The sequence below is a fragment of the Equus przewalskii genome, chromosome 10, assembly GCF_037783145.1.
Source record: "Equus przewalskii isolate Varuska chromosome 10, EquPr2, whole genome shotgun sequence".
Classification (NCBI taxonomy): domain Eukaryota; kingdom Metazoa; phylum Chordata; class Mammalia; order Perissodactyla; family Equidae; genus Equus; species Equus przewalskii.
In genome coordinates this window covers 20,327,271-20,342,776 of record NC_091840.1, presented here as the reverse complement: position 1 = coordinate 20,342,776, position 15,506 = coordinate 20,327,271, and the positions used below count along the sequence as shown (strand labels likewise).

Below are 15,506 nucleotides of genomic sequence, written 5' to 3'. Positions count from 1 at the left end.
ACATATACACAAAAATGCTACTGAGTTTTAATCAATCATAATGTAAAATAAGCCACATTTCCTCCTTTTACAATTAAAGTGATATTTGATTCTAATGTGACCATGAGCCAATATTTATTTCACTTGGCTTTTTAATGGGTCTTCTATGTCTCTAATAGTTTATTTGGCAGTAGGTCAGGCCCCACAGGGTATAGAGGAAGATGAGACATACTGTTTGGAACAGATAGATAGGATTAAATAAACACCCAAAACACAGCCATAAGATGGGTTCTCATAGCATCTGGACACTAACCAACAACAATTACTTCAAAGATTAAAAAAAAAAAAAATCAAACAAACAGAAAACTAAGCTTTCACTGGAACAGATTTGGAGAAATGGGTTCACTCATCTTGAGCAAAGGGAATGGCACAAAAACAATACTTCATATTTCTATTAGATCTATTCTTTAGCTTCTTACACATGCAAAACAGTATTTATATTCCAGGTAAGTACTAAGCCAGCATTTAAGAGCTTTTCATTATGTTCACTTATACATTGAAAATAAACTTCAAAACATACTGTTCTGGTCAAGAAATTTAAAAGTAATTCTTTATATAAATAACTCCTGTAACTCAATAATAAGATAAACAACCTAACAAAAAGTGCGCAAAAAATTTGAACAGATACTTCATCAAAAAAGATACAAGAATGGCAAATAACCATGCAAAAAGATGCTCAGTATCATCAGTCATTAGGGAAATGCTAATTAAAACTGCAATGATACACTATTACACACCTGCTAGAATGGCTAAAATAAAAAAGATTGGTAATACCAATTGTTGGTGAGGATGTAGAGCAACCGGAATCTTCATACACTGGTGGTGGGAATGCAAAATGGTACATCACTTTCGAAAACAGTTTGACAGGTTTTTTTGGTTGTTGTTGTTGGTTTTTTTTTTTTGATCACATGTCCCTTTATTCATAGATGCCACACATGCAGGGAGAGGGGAGTTAGAAGGAAGAAATCAGGAGGCTTGAACTTCCTTGGAAGGGCTTGTGGTGTTTTCATTGTCTTAAGAAGAGTTGAGGGACCAGCTCCTTGGCCAAGTGGTTGAGTTCGCGCCTGGGGTTTGCCAGTTCAGATCCTGGGTGCAGACACAGCACCACTCATTGGGTCATGCTGGGGTAGTGTCCCACATAGCATAACCAGAAGGACCTGCACCTGGAGTGTATAGCTGTGTCCTGGGGGGGGCTTTGGGGAGAAGAAGGAGAAAAGAAAAAAGGAAAAGGAAGATTGGCAACAGATGTTAGCTCAGGTACCAATCTTAAAAAAAAAAAAGAAGGGTTGAGAGAGAGGCAAAAAAAATAAAGATTAAAAAAAAAGAAAAATATGGGAGCTGGAGATATTTGAATGGTCAAAGTTATAAAGAGATGGTTGGGAAGGTGACTGAAAAATAGAAAGTAGAAAAAATCAGCCAACTCTCCACTTACTGACAGTGACTAAACCTTCTTAGCTAAACGATACTGGAGAAAAAAATAAAATCAAAACAAAGAAGCAGAGAAAAGAAAAAAGATACTGCCCATACTAGTCTCTTAGATCTACCACATGGGCAGCCGCTAATCTGTTTTTTGCCGCTGTAGTATTTCCTGCTCCAGGAATGCATATAAACGGAATTATATAGTATGTTGTCTTTTGTGCTTTTTTTCTTTCATTCAACATGATGTTGAAATGCATCCATGTTGTGTATATCTTGTGTTCGTCCCTTTTTATGGCTGAAAAGTATTCCCATGTATGGGAATCACTACAAGTCATTCCACCATGTGAACTTCTGTGTCTGGGTCCCCTCACTGACAAGATCTTGGTGGACATGAAGAGCAGAAAGAATTAGCGCTGATGCTTGTGGAGAGAACTTGGGATTCCAGAGTGGGAGAGAGACAGTATATGTTAGGGTCTCGGCAGCAGCCAAAATGAACTATTTTGTGGCCAACAAAGTGGTCTGTGGAAGCATTAAAATTGGGGCACAGGCGGAGCTGGAAGGCAGGCACTGGGTGATCTGTATAAACCGGGGATGCGGGGAGGGCCCCGCGAGGGGATCTGGGAGGTGTATCTGCATCTGTCTTGGAAGAGCTGGCCTTGCCTCCTGCCTCAGCTAACTGCTGCTGTTGAGCCTCTTGTTGTTTTTGCTGAATAGGCTTGTATTTGGCTCTCTTGAGTTTTGCTCTGTGGTTCTCGAACCAAACCTTCACGACTGTTGGATGTATCTCCATTTTTGAGGCCATTCTCTCTGAAGGCTGGAGGTCGGGTACGGGTTCTCATTGAACAGGAGCTGCAAATCTGCCAGTTGTTTCTGAGTGAACATGGTTCTTTTCCTCTGTGGCTACTTCTGGTGCTTTCCTTTAGGAAGGTCCCCTGGGTCAGACATCGTGTAACCTGGATGTGTTCCTATGCTCTGGTCCAGTGACCTGACAGTTTTGTTTTTTTTTCCATAAAGTTAAATATATACTTATCATACAATCTTGCATATAATTTCTAATTATTTATCCAAAAGAAATAAAAATATATGTCTCCACAAAGATCTGTACACAAATGTTCATAGCATCTTTATTCATAATAGCCAAAAAGTGGAAACAACACAAATAACTATGGATTGGCAAATGGACATAAAGTGCAGTATGTACATACAATGGAATACTAGTCAGCAACAAGAAGGAATGAACAGTTCCCATACATGCACAACTATCTCAAAAGCATTATGCTAAGTGACAGAAATAAGACACAAAAAACTACATACTATATGATTCTACTTACATAACACTCTACTAGAATGATTCTAGAAAGGGCAAACCTATAGTGACAGAAAGCAGCTCAGTGGTTGCCAGAGGCTGGGGGCTGGGGAAAAAGGATTAAATAGAAAGGAACATAAAAGAACTTTTTTGAGAGGATGAAAATGCTCTCCACCTTGGTGTGGTGATGGTTATACGACTATGTACTTTATGAAAATTCACTGAACTATATACATGAGTTTGTTGTATGTAAATTTTTACCTCAATAAAGCTGATTAAAGAAAATATGTCTTTCTTGAGGATAGAGCAATCCAGTATTTTCTAGAGAATTTTACCATTAAAAATCTTTAGGCAATTCCACCCTTAAAAAAAAAACCTCTTGAGGCTGGCCCTGTGGCACAGTGGTTAAGTTCACACATTCTGCTTCATTGGCCCAGGCTTTGCCAGTTTGGATCCTGGGTGTGGACCTATGCACGGCCTGTCAAGCCATGCTGTGGCTGGTGTCCCACATATAAAGTGGAGGAAGATGGGCACAGATGTTAGCTCAGGGCCAGTCTTCCTCAGCAAAAGGAGGAGGAGTGGCGGCAGATGTTAGTTCAGGGCTAATCTTCCTCAAAAACAAAACAAAACAAAAACTCTTGAGTGACTTCAGAATGAATAATAAAATGATCAATATTGGTTCATTAACTGTAAAGAAACGTTACAAGTATACTAATGTAAGACATTAATAATGGGGAAACTGGATGTAGGGCTTATGGGAACTCCATGAACTATCTTCACAATTTCTTTGTTAATCTACAACTGTTCTAAAAAAATAAAGTTTACTTTTTAAAAAGACTGATAATTAGAAATAAGAACTACCCTATTTACACGTCAAAGCTCTACAAAAAAAGAAAGCTATAAAAACTTGGAAATTTTTCCCCAGAAAACTGGATCTCAATTTGCTTCAAAGACTAAAACTAGAATGTAGTCTGTCACTAGCTGGAAACGGGAAAACATTATTGAAATGTCGGGGGACAAACCATTTAAGGAAGAATATTCTTAAACTTAGAGAGATTGAGGTCAGAATATAAAAGTTCCGGTGCCGTTTGGGGCTGAGTGGTTAAGTTTGCGCAGTCCGCCTTGGTGGCCCAGGGTTTCACCAGTTCGGATCCTGGGCACAGACATGGCACTGCTTGCCAGGCCGCACTGAGGCGGCGTCCCACATGCCACAACTAGAAGGACCCACAACTAAAATACACAACGATGTACTGGGGGATTTGGGGAAAAAGCAGGGGAAAAAAAAGAATATAAAAGTTCCATACTATGAAGTTCTTTCATTCACTTGTCTTAGGGGCAAGTTCAATGTCTTTACTACTTTCCCTTTTACAACAAATAATTTTATTAAGCAGCAGGGTAAGTAAGGCTTTGGAGGCAGGTGGCACTGCAGATTTTTAAGTTTTCCATCTCATTCTTTCCTTTTCAGTTCATGGTGGAGTTGAAACATGAACGGTAGGGATGACACCACCTCTGCAAAGAGCTCTAGTAACACACAATTGAGTCATTCTGGTGATCACCAATTTCATCAACATTCTCATGAAAATCAACTCCATGGCTAGGTACACAGCCTGATGGATCCTTCAACTAGCATCTATTAAGCACATCTTTATACCCTCCCACTTCTCCAAGGTATTTACGTTTGTTACAGTTTGAGCTTCTGGGCACTACACACATAGAAAGAACCTTACTAACAGGAAGCTGTGACCCTGAATTATTATTTAAAATAAAATTACAGCATTAATATTTTCTAGTGTTGCTTTATTAAGAGAATCAGGTCATATGAATTGCAGACAATGAGACACAAAGGAAAACACTGGCTCTTAGGATGTACAATGCTGATATAGAAGAGTTAAAGCAATATCCTAACAGGCTGGAGTCCTATCTTAGCTGGTTCTGTACTACACTGGCACAAAGCTTAATAGCTAGTGACTGCTCATTATCATTCAATAAAAACAAAACGTTTTAGCTATTCCATTCTGAATCGAAGTATTAGGACAAGTGTGTCAGAGAACATAACACATCAGAGGGACTAACTACCCATTAAGTAACTCTTGACTTTAAGGTTTGGAGCCCTGACGCCCCAGCTGATGACAAGCTGACGGACTAAAGAGGGAGAAAGGCGCCCAATACAGTTTGGACAATTTTTTTTTTAAGCTGGAGACTTTCCCTAAGAGCAGTTTTTCCTTTTTAAACCCTCCCCCTCAAACCTAATCTGTTATAATTCTCTTCACCTTTCTCCACCTGTTTTTTCTCTTTTCTCTTTAGTTTAACTATCCCATGTAGAAATGTAGTGTGTTTTTAGTGTTGCTGCCTCAACAAAGTAGAAACTTTTTAAACTTAAGAGAGGAAAAGATATACTTAATGAAATGAATTGTTACATGTTTCATATAAGGCACAAACCAAGGGCAGGAACTGTTACCCACAGGACTAAGGAAGTTAGATTTCAGATCTCAAGAATTCAATAGACAAAGTTAATATTTTAAATAGTTTTTAAAAGGCACACTAATTGAAAGACAAGTCTAAGAGAAACAAGTCCGACTACATGTTCTCACCTTTTCCTTTCTCAGAAAAGTCTTCTTGGGAGTAACATTTCATATTTAATCCTGGGCTTTTTATTCTAGCACTGTTTTAAAGAGAATTAAATCAACACCATAATGAAGAGGTCATTTGCGCCTCAAGGAGTTTTAGAGCTGTGCCTTAGCATCAAGTTCCATGATTGATCTACAAGTACTCTGTCAGTCAGTGGTAGAAACCAGGATCCAGATCTCACTCCCAGTCCCAGAGATCTTCCCACCATTTATTCCACAAATATGTATTGAGCACCTACTGTGTGCCTGGCCCTGTTTTAGGTGCTTAGCATACGTGAGTGAATAAAACAGACAAACATCTCTGCTCTGGGAGAGTTAATTCACAGTGTCTGTGATACACACACTCAGCATAAACCTTGACAATAATACTATTATTACATTTTTATAGATGGTCCTTTTCCTCTACTATAAATATGTTTAAAAAAAAAAAGTACTTATTTCCTAACACACATTCTCCTCTACCTAAGTAAGAAATCTCTTATCAATGCCACCCCATCCCAGCCCTGGGGATTCCAAGGCTTAAAATAAAGCTCTCAGAGAAACCTCTGATAGAGTTGGCACCTTCTCAAGCTGGAAACTTCACTCAATGCCAGTTTCCTAAACCTAAAAGCATCGGGTAAGGAGATTCTTCTCTTCGAAGACATCATGGCAGCAAAGGTGGATGAAGAGATCCACACTTTCAAAGTGGTCCTCGCCCACACCCGGTTGTTCGTCTACCTCCGCTCTTTTCCCTCATCCGCACCTCTCTAGCCCCGGGCTCCATACCTAGGCTCTCCATTTACCATCCTAGATTTCACCTATCGAAACCCACTCTCAATATTCCACTGGCGGCACTAACATCCTTCCACATCCTTTCCCCTCCTCGGCCCCGAAAGAATTTCACAGTAGTCACTTTTTACCGAAATAAGTTTGTCCCACATTTCCTAACAAGCATGTCCCATATCCAACACCTTGTCTTGGCTTTAAGGCGCTTTTCCTTCTCCCATTTGATCCCCAGGAGAATTCCGGGGTGGGCAGGGACTGGCGCGAGACCAAATTTGGAGAGCAGCCTCTTACTCAAGGCCGGGACCGGGGTGAGGCGAGCGAGGCGCCTAGCGCGCAAAACCTAAGGAAGCACGCGGCACCGGCACGACCCCGGGACGGTGCGCCTCCGTACATTTTGCGCCTTAGGAGCCTCGCTCGCCTCGCCTCACCCTAGTCCTGGCCCGGTTTTCACTGCCACCCCTTCCCCAACACTCCCCAAAGTCGTCGCAAGCTGGGCCCCCGTGCCTGGCCCTGCCCGTGCACAGCCCCAGGGCCCTGGGAGTCCACGTCGCCAAAGGCCCCCGCAGGTGCCACCGCCCACCCGCACCCTCTCTACGCTGGGGCGCCCGCCCACCCGGCCCACCCCGCCCTCCACCGGGATTCCCCGTCCCGGGCCCGCCCCCGCCGCTCCTCCTCCCGGACACACCGCCCTCCCCGCCTCAGACGCGGTCCTCGCCGGGGGCTCTCTCGCCCCGTTGCCCCCTTTCCCCGAGCCCTCGGAACGGGAAGGGGGCGCCCCGCCATCCCCGGCCAGGGAGGCAGTGTGCCCCTCCGCTTCCTCCAAAGTCTCTGACCCCTTTGCCTCTCCCTCCCTGAGGCCGCGGGTGGCGAGGTGCCCAGGCCCGGCCCCACCGCCCGGCCCGGGCTTGTTTACTCACTCACCCTCCATCCCGAGCCGCAGGGACCCGCCGCTAGCACGCCTGCGCGCCGAGGCCCCGCCCCCGCGCCGCGGCCCCGCCCCGCGCCTCCTCCCGGCGCCTGCGCCCTGCGCCGCCCGCGCCCAGCCGGTCGGGCCACCTGGGCTTCCTTCTTCGCACGTCTGTCGTTTGGCGCCAATACCCCGAACTCAGGAGTCTGAGGTGGTGCAGCCCAAGCCCGACGGTTTCCAAGGCGGCTCTGTCAGGGGACAGGGAGGGCTCTTGGGAAACCTCCTGGAGCCACTAATATCTTCTTGAAGACCTTATCCAACGCATGTGCCAGCCCCACACGCTGGTGACAAGTCACGTCTCACTTAAGCATGTGAAACCAACGTGGAACCCCTTCATACTGACCCCTCACACCTTCAATGCCCCCAAACACCTGTCTATGGGCTCTAAGTAATCCTTTTTGCTTTATTTCCACCTGACTTCCCTATTTCTGTCAATAGTTTTCCCGGTTACTTAGATTCAAATTAATAGCCTTGAATCAAAGTATCTCCTCACAAGGTACCTCTAAGCTGCAAAGAGAAAAGTGGTAACTTTACAGGAGAGAAATCTGGCAGATATCACCTTAACCAAGTAATCAAAGTCAACATCGCTAGTGATGAAAGATACTCTTACTAGGTACCCCTCAATATGAGAGGTACAATAAGAAAGGCACAAAATCACTTCTGTAGTACTCTTGAAAAAATGCATAAGCTGAAATTTTAAATTATGGGGAAGCATCAGACAAATCCAAAATACTGGGCAATCTACAAAATAACTGGCCAGCATCTTCAAAAATGTCAGGTTCGTGAAAGATAAAGGTTAAGGAACTGTCTGGGATTGAAGAAGACTGAGGAGACATGACAACTAAATGGAATGTGTGATCCTAGATTGAATCCTGGTCCAGAAAAAGGACACCAGTGGGATAGTTGATGAAATTAGAATAAGGTCTCTAGATTATTTAACAGTATTTTATCAATCTCAATTCCTGGTTTTGGCAATTGTACTTCCACAACATTTGAGGAAGTTGGGTGAAGGGTATACAGGAAGTCTCTATCACTTGCGACTCTTGTAAATCTGAAATTATTTTGAAATATAAAGTTAAAAATTAAAACTTAAAATACAAAATAACATTACCTTGAATTTGTCCCCAAGAATGTAATTACAAAAGCCTATAATGCTCATTTTTTCAAATAATCTTCTTAACCCTGTGAAGTAGGTAGGGAGGATTTTAGTTCTATACACAAGACTATTCTGACATAAAGAGTTAAAAGACTCACCTTAGATGAAAAATTGCTCTGTCATGTCTTAAATTCAGGTCTCTGGATTGAAGATTTAGAGTTCTTTTCCTTACATCAGAAACTTTGCTGGTTTTCTCCTGCCTATATCAAATTAAGTGCCAAATCAAGGCGAATATCCCTTCATACTTGGCAATTTGCAATGTGCTCCTTCCCATTCCTGCTGCCTTGTAGATCAGTGGTTCTCAAACTTATTCACATTAAAATCACCTGGGGAGCTGTAATAACTACTGATGCCTGCTTTCCATCTCTAGAGAGTTTGATTAATTGGTCTGCGATATGGCCTGGGCTTCACCAGTTCTAAGAGCATCCTAGGTCATTCCACTGTATAACCAAGTTTGAGAACTATTACACTACATAAATAATTGTTGAAATAAAGAATATGGGTTTAAAAGGAGGGGAGCGGGGAAAAACAATGTGGGTTATCTAAGCAGAGATGTTCTTAAGACCTGAATGTCAGGACTGAGACTGGAGATTTAGGAATTATCAACATTCTGATGGCAACTAACACCATGGGAGTGGACAATATTGCCTTAGAGAGTATGCCAAGTGACAAGAGGAGAGACACAAAGAAATTTTGTGACAACAAGGAAAATATGGTTACAGAAATATTTGGGGTGGAAAGGAAGGAAGGCGAGGGGATTTATGTCAAAGTTGTAGATCAGAGTTGTGCAGCTCAGCTCAGGCTCCACTTCCTAGATAAGCCTTCCAGCCCTCCTGGATCTCCCCGAGCGAGCTTCAACTCTGGTACCACTTTACACTCACTACCATGCCCTGTTCCTCTTTCATAGCCATCACAATATGTGGCATAGGACTAAACCTAGGGTTTAGTAATCCTTGTTCACTGGAGGATTATGAAAACAACTTTCTACATCACAAATAAGTGCGGGGTTATTGGGGGAAATTTGCTTGCCAATTGGTTTCTCCTCATTGTAATGAGAAAGAGTTTTTCCTGAGAGTAGGCTCTTTCTTAGCTGATCATGGTCGGTGAGACACTATGAGCCAATTTCTGTTTGGCCAGTTCTTCCTCTACAACTTTTTCTTTTCCAACCCTTCAGGTCTTTGTCCTATAAATTCGTAGAAAAACTGTTGGCAAGTGGTCAGCAACTGGACCTTTGAAAAACAGTGCCATCACCCCTGCCCTACTCTTCCCAGCCCCACCCCCCAGGCAGTTAATAGGAGAAAGGAATAACTGTGTCACTCCTGGCTTCCAGTTGCTCATCTTGCTCTTAAATTGGAGGCCTCTGGGGCTGAAAGAAACTGGACAAAGTGTGCTGAGTGGCCTAATGGAGCTAGTTCTTTTTCTGAAAGTTCCCAGTTGCAGAAAAATAAAATTATGTGTTTAATTTTTGAAACTTGATGCCTGATTTGCCTTGGCAGCCATTCTCCTGGGTTTGGCCGAGAGTCCAGCAACACTAGTATACTGATTAATACCAGCTCAACTTGCTCCCTGGAGAAGAGCATTATTTACTTGGTCATTTTCTTAAATCCTTTTTAATTTGCATGTATTTAACATGATCTTATTGGCTTTAACATGCTGTATCTCTGACCACTGGCCCCAATGAAGCCTTAGGGAAGACTGTTCTGCTCTATGCACTCACATCCCCATTACAAAGCAAGATTTTGTTCAACTCAGTGATTAGAAATGACATGTCACGTGTTTGGTTTCTTCTGGGATGGGCAAGTTCTAAGTGTACTTTTGTCCCCTGCTGGTCTTCAGGTCACTGGTAGAAAGAAAAGGAGATGACGCTTCCAGAATTCAAACAGAGCTTTCTGCACTATTCGTTCCTCCCTTCTAACATTCTTCCCTTCCTCCTTCCAGTCTTCTTTGGATGGTGACCCCTTTGCTCATTCTGCCCCTCCCTTGTGAAGCCCACAGGAATATCAAATAGAGTTTCTCTGAGGGGACACAGAGGACTGAAGAAAGGTTGGCCCCTAGACAGTCTCTGACATGGAAGTGTAAACACAGCTGTGGAAATGGGAGCAAAGCATCTCCCTTCCCCCCAGTTCCCACCCAGAAGCAGGGAAAGGCCACCCTGCTGTGCAGAAACAAACAACAAAACAAAGTAAAGCACAACCTAAAAGCCTGCATGAAGGTCACTAGAAACTGGGGCTGCTGCCCAGGCTTTGGTGGGGCCAGCTGAAGTGCCAGACCCCTCCCTGAACAGTTAGCGGCAAAGGCAGCTCCAAAGCAAGTTGAGGTCTGGACATTACCGAGCCTGGAAATGTGGTTGGATTTTTGAAGCCTCTCGACTCCCGGACAATTTGTTCTCTGATCTCAAAAACCCAGCTTTCCGCCCCAGGTACTTAGCTCCTGACCCCTAGTTGCCTAGGGATCATAATAATGCATTCAATTCAGGAAGTAAGAACAAGCCCACAATAAACCCTTGTCCATGGTTGTTATAAGTTTAAACTCTGAGCCTCCAAGCCAAAATATTAGAAAGAGCCTCCTTAGCCTTTGTTAATTACAAAATAATTCCAGCAGAAGGGACTTTCTCTTTTGGGGATTACTTCGGTGGGATTCAAACCTTTGCTTTGCACATACTCTGAAAGCTCCAACCCCATAGCTAGGATGGTGCTGCCCATTCTCACTCTCTGAGCACAGTTAATGCAGGGCCTTGATCCCATGGGACACGCCTTTGGCACGGCCCTGCCTGGGAAGTAGCCCTGATCCGGTAGACAGCTAATGAGCTGCGCTTCCTTTCTGGCCATCAGGATCCCCAACGGTAAAACTGCAGAACTAGAAAAATGATAATAGCCTTCAAATACTAACCACTCAGTATGTGCCTGGCGTTGTGCTCAGTGCTGTTATAAGTTTAAAGTCTGTATCATCTCATTTCATATGAAGTCAGTAATATTATTATCCTCATTTTACAGCTGAGGAAACTAAGGCTTAAAGAGATTCTGGAACTTGCCCAAGGTCGTCCAGCAGGCAAGGGGTGTGGTCAGGATTTGAGCCCAGTCATTCTGACCCCCAAACCCAGGCTCTGAACCACTCCACTCTACCTCCTCCTTTCTCTGAGGTCTTCTAGCTCTGATATCATGATTCTGGATCCTCTCCATGGCTTTCTGCTGTCACAGTGGCTCCAAAAAGAGAAATATGTTTGGGACGTTTCTCTGCAAGTTCAGAGGAAAACAGTTCCTGAAAGGCAAGGGGCTCCTTACTTCTGTACTGGAGATGCCAATCAAAGCCAGACACTCTACAGAGCCCCATATCAGCAGGGAACAGCCTGTGTGGAAGACAAACAAATCCTAGCCAGGCAGGAAAGGGGAGTTCCCCTTGGTTCTGTGACTTCTCCTTCTCTCTGCCCTGGCTTATCAGCAGAGTCCCACGCTGCTGGTGCTATGGCCCTTTGAACTCCATTGTGGCTAGGATGGGATACCAGACTACAGAGATCCTTTTGGAACAACAAAAGTATGATACGTACAGCTATAGATTATATCCATTACACTGTACATAAAGGAACAAAAATAAATTACATTGAGGGCTGGCCTGGTGGTGTCATGGTTAAGTTCTCTCATTCTGCTTCAGTGGCCCAGGGTTCACAGTTCAATCCTGTGTGCGGACCTACATATGCTCATCAAGCCATGCTGTGGCAGTGTCCCACATACGAAAATAGATGACTATTGGCACAGATGCTAGCTCAGGGCCAATCTCCCTCACCAAAAAATAAAAATAAATAAATAAATCACATTTAGAGGCTGGCTCTGTGGCATAGTGGTTAAGTCTGGTGTGCTCCACTTCGGTGGCCGTTAGCAGATTGGATCCCAGGCGCAGCCCTACACCACTCATCAGCCACCACGTGGCAATGATCCACATATAAAGAGTAGAGGAGGGGCTGGCCCCGTGGCCGAGTGGTTAAGTTCGCGAGCTCCACTGCAGGTGGCCCAGTGTTTCGTTGGTTCGAATCCTGGGCGCGGACATGGCACTGCTCATCAAACCATGCTGAAGCAGCATCCCACATACCACAACTAGAAGGACCCACAATGAAGAATATTCAACTATGTACTGGGGGGCTTTGGGGAGAAAGAGGAAAAAAATAAAATCTTTAAAAAAAAAAAAGTAGAGGAAGATAGGCACAGATGTTAGGTGAGGGCTAATCTTCCTCAAGCCAAAAGCAAGGAAGGTTGGCAACAGATGTTACCTCAGGGCTAATCTTCCTCAGAAAAAAAAAATCACATTTATTTATATATTTAACAAATCACCTTTACCATTCACATAATCACTAGACGTTGGACTGGGTGTGAACTTACATCATCTTGTATAGTCCTTGAGAGATGCCTGGGAGGTAGGTATTGTTATCCTCATTTTACAGAGAAGGACATTGAGGCTCAGGGATATTCACAACATTGGCCATGGCCACAGGGCTGGTAAGTAGGAGAGCTGGAGTTCAAATCTATGCTAGGATTGTCTGACTCCAAAGTCTGTACTCTTTTAAATAAAAGGAGTTCAGTGTAATGAACAGAACAAAATTATAGAACTGGAAAGGTCCCAGAATATCTTGGAAATATAGTTGGCATAACTATATATGTTACACATTATGATAGTAACTACTATTTGTCATATGCTTACTAGCTCTAGGCATTGGGCCAATGCTTTACATGCATTATCTCTACTGCTCAGTGAGATACACGCTAGTAACCCCATTTTTGTAGATAAGAAAACAAGCTCAGAGGAGTTAAGTAACTTGCATAAGGTCACATACAGCTAAATAAGCGATGGAGCTAGGCTTCAAACTCAAGTCTGCTTGACTCCACAGTGTGTGCTCTTAACCACTAAGGCAATAGAAACAATAATAATAATACTCATTAACTATGGGCCAAGTACTGCTCTAAGTGCTTTATATCTTACAATTATAGATATTATTATTATCCCCTTTTTACAGATGAGAAAAATATTGCCTTTTGTAGTGTTACTTAAGCTCACGTTACAGACACTACATACATGCGCTATGCACCACACACATACACACACACACTCACACAACTTACTTATGTGCTAAGTGTCATATTTGCTTAACATATGTTGGATCCTCATTATAATATCACATGATTTATTTCATAATGTCATGGGTTTTTTTTCATTGTCCATCTAATGCATTAAGGTCTTGGGAGAAAGGATGTGAAAAGATTCTGTCTGAAGGTGAAGCAAGCATATCAGGAGAGGGGTCGTACTGAGTGGGTAAGGCTTTCTGTGCCACAAGGAGCCCTGTCTGGTTGCCCTTCTGGCCAGTCTCCCTCATCCCTTCGTATTTGGTTCTGTCCATTAGGTTGGCTAGCAGGTTGACTTCCATCAGTATTGTGGAACAGAGGTTAAGTGCTCGGGTTTCAGCATCAAAAAGACCTGTGTATCTGCCAATATTAGTTGCATGACCTTGGGCAAGTTACTTAACCTTTCTGAGCCTCAGATTCCTCATCTGTAAAGTGGGTTGCTATGGTACCTTATTCAATAGACTTGTGAGTTTTAAATGAAACAATTTGTGTGAAGCACTGGGCATACTGCCTAGCATCCCCAGGCAATCTCCATGTTATACAATATCCAACCTTGTGGGGTGCTGGGAGGGGGTAGAAGTGTTCCTGGGGATGATTTCATAGGACAGTCCTGAGGAATGGAGAAAGGGTGAAAGTAATCTTGGCATCTGGCATTGGGTCCTGACAGCAACCATGAGTCAGCCCCAGGTGCCGAGGGACCAGCAGTGTTCTCAGTACTGCTGGGCGTGTGCTGTGGTCTCTTGGCCACAGTCCTTTTCAGTCACGCTGTCTGAACGCCGTTCTTGTAAATCTGGCCTGGGTTCTTTTCACAAAAACAGCCTCCACCATGTGATGTCGTGGTCCAGCCTGGGTCAGGGAAGGAGGTGGGAGGAGGTTGTGTGCATGTAGTTGGGTGAAACAGAGCGTCTTATTTCTGGAGGGGTCCATCTGGTCCTGGAATAAACACTCTATCCATCTCTCCAAATTTCAAGACCCAGTAAGAAATCACTATTCAGATGTGAAGTGAGAGGAAGGTGATAAATCATAATGGTTAAGACATGAAACTTAGCATCAAGCAGTCCTGGGTTCAAATCCTCACTCTGCCAATTACTACCTATGGGACCTTGGGCAAATCACTCCTGTTTCCCCATTTCACCCACGGACAAGACAATTCTGGTGTTACGGTAAGGTTTTAAAAAATGCATGAAAAGCACTCTGCATATGTGTTGGAGAACACACTATGCAGCACATAGTAATTGTTCAATAAGTGGTAGTTACTATTAAGTCCATAGCAATTGATGAGGAATATGGCTTGACCGTTTTCTCTGCTTTTTACCAACTTGAGAGCCAAAGTTTTCTCCAATAACCATTCTTCTTCCCTTTGCGAGGTGGTCATGCTCCTCATACCGAATGCGCCATCATTCTGGAGATGAGGAGGCTGGGGAGAGATGGAGTAATTTCATCCCTACCCCTTAGTCTTCTCTCCCTGGGCCAGCTGGCTTCCTGGTTGCAGCTCTTCTGGTTCTCCCTGCTGCCCGCCTGCCCTCTGAAGAAGCCTGTCTCCTCTCTCCAGTTTGGAAGAATTAGGCCCTCCCAGCCAGAACTTCTGCCTTCCCTGACCCTGACTCTCCCTCATGTCTTCTCCCGGGCTCTGCTCTTTATTTTGCAGACAGCTGGGGAGGAGGCCAGCATGTGTGAATGTCTCTGCACCATAGAGATGCTAATTCCAGGATGTTCTGCACATGTAATCTCATCGTGTAGGAGGCCCTCAGTGTTTTTTACTCCCCCCTGGGTTTTTCTGGATTTATGTGTGTGTAGGGGAAAAGCCAAGGATTAGAAATGACACTCTTTGTAAGGATCAAGTCACCTCTCTCCCTGCTCCAAGTAGGATGGCCCTTGGCCTGTAATAAGAAGGGAAATTTACACGGCTGTAAGATCCCTACCCAGGAGAAGGCAATCCAGGTTGAAGCCAGAAATCTCAGGTCAATGTCTAGCTGGACCAGAACCAGATCTCTCTCTTCCCAAGCACTAGAGCTGGGAGTGGGGTAGGGACAGAGGAATAAGGGAGTGTGTAGGGAACTTGAAGATCAAATTCCACTGGATATAAGAAAAAAAAAAGACTAAAGACAATACTATACTA

The 15,506-nt window shown here is 43.8% G+C and overlaps 1 protein-coding gene and 1 pseudogene across 2 annotated transcripts in view; both read right to left on the bottom strand.

Moving 5' to 3' along the window:
- The window catches only part of EZH1 (enhancer of zeste 1 polycomb repressive complex 2 subunit), a 29,003-nt gene extending 21,826 nt beyond the window's left edge, over window positions 1-7,177 (bottom strand). The window contains exon 1 of one of the 2 annotated variants that reach the window (XM_070560420.1): window positions 7,078-7,177. The gene's annotated coding sequence lies outside the window, so the exon portion shown is untranslated. Of the gene's footprint in view, window positions 1-5,355; window positions 5,429-7,077 lie in introns of those variants that run through there. The other variant, XM_070560421.1, reaches the window with a different exon arrangement.
- LOC103550386 (divergent paired-related homeobox-like) lies at window positions 1,692-14,785 on the bottom strand (annotated as a pseudogene).
- Between the last annotated feature and the right edge of the window lie 721 nt (window positions 14,786-15,506).